This window comes from Centroberyx gerrardi, chromosome 10, assembly GCF_048128805.1.
Source record: "Centroberyx gerrardi isolate f3 chromosome 10, fCenGer3.hap1.cur.20231027, whole genome shotgun sequence".
NCBI lineage: Eukaryota > Metazoa > Chordata > Actinopteri > Beryciformes > Berycidae > Centroberyx > Centroberyx gerrardi.
This window is the reverse complement of record NC_136006.1, coordinates 1,864,918-1,872,417: the sequence shown is the minus strand read 5'-3', so window position 1 is coordinate 1,872,417 and position 7,500 is coordinate 1,864,918. Positions and strand designations below refer to the sequence as shown.

The following is a 7,500-nucleotide window of genomic DNA, read 5'->3' as shown; positions in this document are numbered from 1 at the left end:
AGCTGAAGCCAGAGAGCTCTACAACATCCTCAGGTCTCCTCACATCCAGGTGCTGACCACAGACCAGCCACTACGGCTTTTATTAAAAATCAGATGTCAGTCAGTGTCATCAGTGTTGGATATAATGCAGTTTGACCTGCTTTATCATTAGTAGTAGTATTAGTAGTATCAGTAGTAGTATACATCATATTTATATAACATTTTTGTCAAAACTGAGTGCTTTACAGGAAGGCATAAAAACAAGAATAGTAAAATACATAATGACATAAAAGTAGAAAACATTCAAGAGAAAATAGGCTATAATAACAATAATAATAAGAATCAGTGTTATAACACCTTTACCTGTCTCTGCGTCTATCCCGTCTGTCTCTCCACCCGTCTCTCTCCCTCAGGCCCTCCTGTCGTCCCATGACAGCATCGCCCAGTCGGACTACGGACCCGTCTTACCCCCTCTGCCGGACGAGCTGCCTGAGGACGAGGAGGCCATGAGGATCGTCTGCCTGGTGAAGAACAAGCAGCCGCTGGTGAGACGGGCGCCTGTCTGTCCTCCTGGTCTCTGTCCAGACTGCAGACTGCAGACACAAGAAGACACACCAGAAAACAGATTAGAGCGGAAAATACATGTTTGGGCTGCTGTTCGTCTCTTAATCCTCTATCTGAAAACAAAAAAAAACATTCCCACTGGACACATTCTTCATCCAGGGTCCTTCAAAAGTGGAAATTATCTAAATTTAGGGTCTTAAAACGTATTAAAATGTCACTTATTAGATTATTAGAATCCAGAACAGGGTTAGTAGTACAATCTGTATCCTGACTGGTTTACAAAACACAGTTGGGCTTCATGTCCCTTTTCCCATTTCCTGTTGTCATATTTCTTATTCTGCCCATTCGTAGTTTCATTATTTTAATTAGCGATGTCCAGTCAGAAACAGGCTGGTTTTGACAGCTTTGCTTCTTAGTTTTGGTTTTAAATTGGTCATAATTCCAGGTATCATTAATCATTTGGCTTTTCTGAGACCTGCAGGTACCTTGACATAACAGAAATTTAATTTCATCTAATGTAATCTAATATAGAATTGAAGTGTTGGTAGTGTGGTAGAAACGGTTAAGATGTCGTAACAGTTGGACCTTTAAGGTGTCGTAACAGTTGGACCTTAAAGATATCGTTACAGTTGGACCTTTAAGATGTCGTAACAGTTGGACCTTTAAGGTGTCGTAACAGTTGGACCTTTAAGATATCGTTACAGTTGGACCTTTAAGATGTCGTAACAGTTGGACCTTTAAGGTGTCGTAACAGTTGGACCTTTAAGATGTCGTAACAGTTGGACCTTTAAGATATCGTTACAGTTGGACCTTTAAGGTGTCGTAACAGTTGGACCTTTAAGATGTCGTTACAGTTGGACCTTTAAGATGTCGTAACAGTTGGACCTTTAAGGTGTCGTAACAGTTGGACCTTTAAGATATCGTTACAGTTGGACCTTTAAGATATCGTTACAGTTGGACCTTTAAGATATCGTTACAGTTGGACCTTTAAGATATCGTAACAGTTGGACCTTTAAGATATCGTTACAGTTGGACCTTTAAGATGTCGTAACAGTTAAAGTTGGACCTATTCCACAAAGCACAAGAGTACAATAGACTAGAATAGACTAGAATAGACTAGAATAGACTAGAATAGACTAGAATAGAATAGAATAGAACAGAGCTTTGTCTGTAGATTTGTCTCTAATGCCTTCCCAGACAACTGCCAGACAGAAGCATACAGCAGCAGTCAGACATACAGCAGCAGCTGTCTGACAGACTGGATCCTCATTTAACCTCTGGTCCTGTTGGAAAAGAACTGTTTTCTATAGTTAGGGATCACTTCTCTAAATCCACTTTGTCTCTGCACAGTTTGCGTCCTCGTCCTGAGTTAACCTTTGCTCATGGCGGAAGAGCTTGTTTCATAGTGAGCGGAGGCTCTTAAAGGATTACCTTGATATTTCATATTTCAGTTGGTTATTTTTGCCGTGGCACCTCAGTCTTCTAGAGCTCAGTTCAGAACTATAGCTGGACAGTATGAACCTTCATCAGTTCGTACAGATCAACTCTGCTCTTTATTGAGCTGTATATAATTTATATACCGAAGTACAAGTTGGATTATTGTGAAAACGTAACTGTAAATATAAATCTTTGCACATTCGCTGCAATTATTTTTTTGACGAACACTATATTGAAAATGGAGTGGGAGTTACACAGGGACAAAATAGAAAAATACAGAGGCTAGAGACCCCATCAAAATAAAGTGAATAACATAAATTATTACATCATGTGGAAGGTACCTGAGCTCCACAGATTTGCTGCACTTTTAATCTCCCATAATCCTAATTTTATGCAAATGGGTTTCGACAACGTCACACGACGGGAGAACTTACTTCTGGGTTCTTTGTTAGTTTGCATGGACTGTTGGGATACAGTGATTATATAGCTTTTATGATTCAGCTATATATATCATTTTAATTGGAGAGCAAAGATCACGCAAAAACTACCAGAAATGTATTTGGAAGCCATATCTAATATAAATTCACATCAGCGGAGCATCAGGACCAATGTTCCCTCGAAGCCAGTTTGGTGACCTACGACTAATTAATCAGATTGACCAGATCATATTATCTGATCAGTCATCAGTCATTGCTCCACTTTGATCATAAATTTAACTGATATAATTGGGTTTGAAATCCAGAAATCTCAGCAACTGGCGAAGTAATCGTTGAGTCATTAGTATTGATCAACAACTCTATCAACCCCCTGCAGATATATTATGGTTATTTTATGCTATAAATCGTCCTTATTGCCCCATCCTCTTCCTACCGAAACATAACAGCTTCTTATCTTTCGTTCACCAAGAACGGCCTAGAGCGAAGAGGAAGTTTGGGAGGAGGAAGAGGAGGAGGAGGAAGAGGAGGAGGAGGAGGAGGAGGAGGAGGGCTGATTCGTAGTCGTTGGAACAGCCTTCGTCGCCTCACCCTGGAGAGGCTCGTCCCCGCGAGGAGGGCGTGGTCTGGGGAGGAGCTTAGAACGGACGAAGGCGGGGCCAGGCTTTTGCCCCGCCCCCGCGGCGACCAGCCCCGCCCCTTCCTCCCTCGCTACGAGTCAACAGGAAGCTGCTGCCTGTGCCGGCAAACCACAGAACTCTGGAAGAAAGGGCTCAACCAATCGGCTCCCTCCGTCTATAGTCCCGCCTCCCGTGCTGGTAAGAGGAGGAAGGAAGGAGGAGGCTTGAATCGGTCTATTGATCAGTCCATCAGTACATTGGTCCGTCTATTGATCCATCCATCTGGGCCTCTGTGAATGCGTCCATTGATCTGTTTGCTCCTTTGTGCGTTTCTTCATTTGTTCATTCATCTGTTCATCCATCGATCCACCAATCCATCCATCAATCCATGGAATAATCAACCATCTATCTATTCATTCATTCATTCTCTCATCAATTTATCATCCAGCCATCCAACCAGCAAAGAAGCAGGAAGGAAGAGGTGGAATGAACCAATCAATCCAACAATCTCTTTACTAATCAATCATGCAAACCATTTATCTATCCATCCATCCCTCCATCCACCTCTGGATTTATCCATTCATTTATCTCTCTGTCCTACCCTCCATCTATTCATCCATCCATCCAACAAAGACATTGGAAGAAGAAATGTCTTTCCATCTATCACTTGTACTGTCCATCTATCACAGATGCACAATTTACCAATCCACCAATCCACCCGTCAAGTCACCCGTCCATCTTTCAGTCAATAAATCATCCAATCAATCAAAATGTATGATGTATTGCTTGAACATTTTATTTTATTCAGTCATTTAGTTCTTGAACTATTTTTTTTCCACATGGTGGTTTTTCTTTCCAGTGATGTGTATTTCTTTATCTCTACATTTCCTGTTATTTCTGCTTCTTCTGCTTCCTCTTTCTTTCTTTCTTTCTTTCTTTCTTTCTTTCTTTCTTTTTCCCTCCTTCCCTTCCTACATGGAGCTTCCTTTTCAGAGAAGCCCAAACACAACGGAGGAGAAGTTGCCTCTACTGGAGAGAACAACGATGACTACGCCTACCCTCCTCCTCCAGTGCCGGCATACAGCCTCAGCGTTCCCAGCTCCCCCGTCCTGTACCACAAGGGGACCAGAGGGGGGCGCTCGAGGAACATCCCCACGCCCGGCAGGACACCCTCTTGCCCTGGACTAAACCCCCCTAGAGCCCACACAGCGCCCTCTAGCCCTGCCGCCCGGCGCTCCACCCGACAACAGGGTGTCAGTACTCTCCCCATCCCTGGCAGACAACACGGACCTCAAACTGGACGCCATGACGGACCTCAAAACAGACCCACGCTGCTCCAGTACTCTACTACTCCTCAGACCCAAAACGGCCAACAGCAGCAAGCAAAACGTCATCAACCATCGTTGGAACTGACCAAACAGCGCAGCATGGAAGAGCTCAGGTCCACCGTTCAGACGGTGGCGAGCAGCATCGAGCACGGCTCCCAGGACGTCCGCCATCTTGGCCAGAAGATGGTGGCGGCGACGGAGATGATGTCGGACAGCGTGGAGGAGAACGCCCAGGCGCTCAACCTGCTGGCCGAGGTGGTGGATAAGCTGCAGGGGCTCATCGTGGCCAGCAAACCCCCGGAGTCTTCACCTCCACGCAGGCCCAAACAGCGCACTCCTCCCCCTCCTCCTCCCAGGGTCTCCTCCATCTCTCCCAAACTGAAACCCAAACCTCCCAAACCCCACCAGCACCGCCTCTCCTCCTCCTCCTCTTCTTCTTCTTGTTCCTGCTCTTCCTCTTCCTCGTCCACTTCTATCAGCTCCTACGGCGTCGACTTTGCGGCCGCTGGCAGTCTGGGAAGAATGAACGGAGGCTCTAAAAAGAGGGTGGTGGCCTCTAGCGCCACCCAGAGTTCGGGTGGCGGTGGCAGTAACGGACAGGTGAGGCTCAACAACGGAGCAGTTTCTAGAGTTCCTCTGGAGGACCAACAAGACCGTAACACCACAGGCTGCTTGTCAGCCAAGAAGAAGAAGAAGAAGTAGATTAAAAACGAACCAGTCTTCTCTCTGTGTCTGCTCCGGAATGGAAATAAACTATTAAAATTACCAAAACACTACTGTTCTTCAACTATTTCAGTCTGGGACGATGATGAGAAGTTTACTCTCAACCTGGACCTCCGGCTGATGAAGGTTTATGTACCAACTTTTAGTTTAAGAAACAAGGCTGTTATTATTCTAACCATATACCAGATGCAGACTGATATCAGCCCTATGATTCCTGGTCGACAAACGTTTTTGTGGGACAGTTTTTGCAGAGAGTGGATCCAACAGCTGAGGTGACAAAGCAAACTATATAAAGGTACAGGGACGTAAAATCATCTCAATCTACGTATTTCTTTTTTCCATCCAGCTATCCTCAAAATCCTAAGCATTTTCCCGTCACTTCTCCTCTTCATTCTTTGGCATGGAAGTCTTGGCTTTTTCCTGTCTGCCTGCCTCCCGTCTGTCTTCTTGTCATGTCATCTTTCATCCCTACTGGATGCCATCTTCAACTTTTCTCTTTTTGTCTTTGCTTTCCCTCAAGCTAGTGTCTGAACTTAAGTTTTCGGCTCACCTACCATGAGCCGGTAAACTAAAAAAACGTACCTGCCGAGAATATTTTTCACCAGACTAATTAATATAGTTTTTTCATAACAATATGGTACCCTACCCATTTTAATGCTATTTTGAGAATAGAATCAGGTAGCTACTGTGTGAGTTTTAATTTAAAACACTTTTTTTGTTTTGTGTTCATGTTTTCTTTCCAGTGGCCTCACACTGCTATGTCTCGCCACATGGGAATAACGTCAAGTTTCAACTAATGTGACGGCTTCGTCACATCTGATCTCACCCAACAAATTACCCTTGATGTCATGTGTGATAGGGCGGGCAAAACTTGAAGAGGCCGCTAAACGCTAACTAGCTACCACTCAGCTGTGATGCTGTTTGCTTAGCTATTAGCTACTAGCATGCTAGTTAGCAAGTACCGCTCAGGTAACTTAAAGACGAGATGAAATGAAAAATGCCTTTTTAACCCTTTTAGATCACATCCCCGGTCATACTGTGCACCTATTTAACAATATATGCCAAAAAAAATACCAAAAATCAATTTCATTGTATTCTTATATCAAAATTCAATCATGTTTTCTTCCTGTAAAACAAAATATGCCGTGTGCTTACGTAAGCATGCCCGTAACTAATTTCAACCAATAATATCATGACATCCACCCATCAATCAATCTTCAACTTTTAGCGCACAGAGCTAAGAGGCTAAGATTCATTAGTTAGCTAGCTAGCAACAGCACGGTACTTCGGTGTGTCTTCGGGTGTTAGGACACGCCCACTTTTCAACGTTCAAATCAAATTCCTCCCAACGTTACGTCCCGCCTGTCTTTCCTGTTTCACTCGGAAATACGTCACGATACGGAAGTTAGATACTTTCGAAATGCCGTTTCATCTCGACTTTAAAACATCTATCAAATCATTATGTGAATAAATCCTGCTTTGCGACAGCTGAAGCAAATTTTCACGCACTTTGGTGCAGAGTCTGCGCCTGCAGGGTTAGGAAGTTTAGATGCTACCTCTGTGTGTGGAGCAGCATAACATGCAGCCAATCAGGAGCCTGTTTGATACAGAGTCATTGTTTTCCTTTGACTTGATTGGCTCACGGTCAGTGAGAGTGTATGGTGGACAGCAGGGACAAAGTTTGAGGACAGATAAAGACCAAAAGACATTTAAGTGTCATCATGTGGAGAAGGTCCTGGCAGTGTGGCAGGTGAGCTACCGATTTATCCACCAAACACAAAGTTTCCAGACGCTTGGTGCTTGGCGGGGAATTCAGCCGCTTCAAGAGTTTGTCATCATTCACCTTCACTCCACTCCTCCATCATCCCTGTTTCCCCTCATGTTTATACAGGCTATTCAGTCCATAGTTACTACTATTGAAGTTTGTTTGATTTGTCTGATTTTTTTAGTGACTCTCAATTCAATTCAATTCAAGGTGCTTTATTGGCATGACAGTTCACAAACAAACAATATTGCCAAAGCATGTAACAAGAGATTAATCATCAATAAAATTATTAAATAACAAAAATAAATAAATAAATAAATGATAAAATAAAAATAAATAAATAAATAAAAAATTAAGTAACAGAAAAATAATTCCATCCCCTCCTATTTATAATAATTCCATCCCCTTCCGACTCTCTCTCTCTCTCTCTCTCTCTCTGTCTGTCTGTCTCTCTGCCTGTCTGTCTCTCTCTCTCTCTGTCTCTCTCTCTCTCTCTCTCTCTCTCTCTCTCTCTGTCTGTCTGTCTCTGCCTGTCTGTCAGGGGGCGACTATAAAGAAGGATGAGGAGACAGGAGAGATCTACATCGCCAGGGTGATTCACGGAGGACTGGCTGACCGCAGTGGTGAGGCTCTGTGATACTGTGTGTGTG

General features: G+C 43.7%; 1 pseudogene; it reads left to right on the top strand.

The window, feature by feature from the left end:
- Positions 1-7,500, top strand: part of LOC139929281 (MAGUK p55 subfamily member 4-like) — a 19,524-nt pseudogene that overhangs the window by 1,379 nt on the left and 10,645 nt on the right.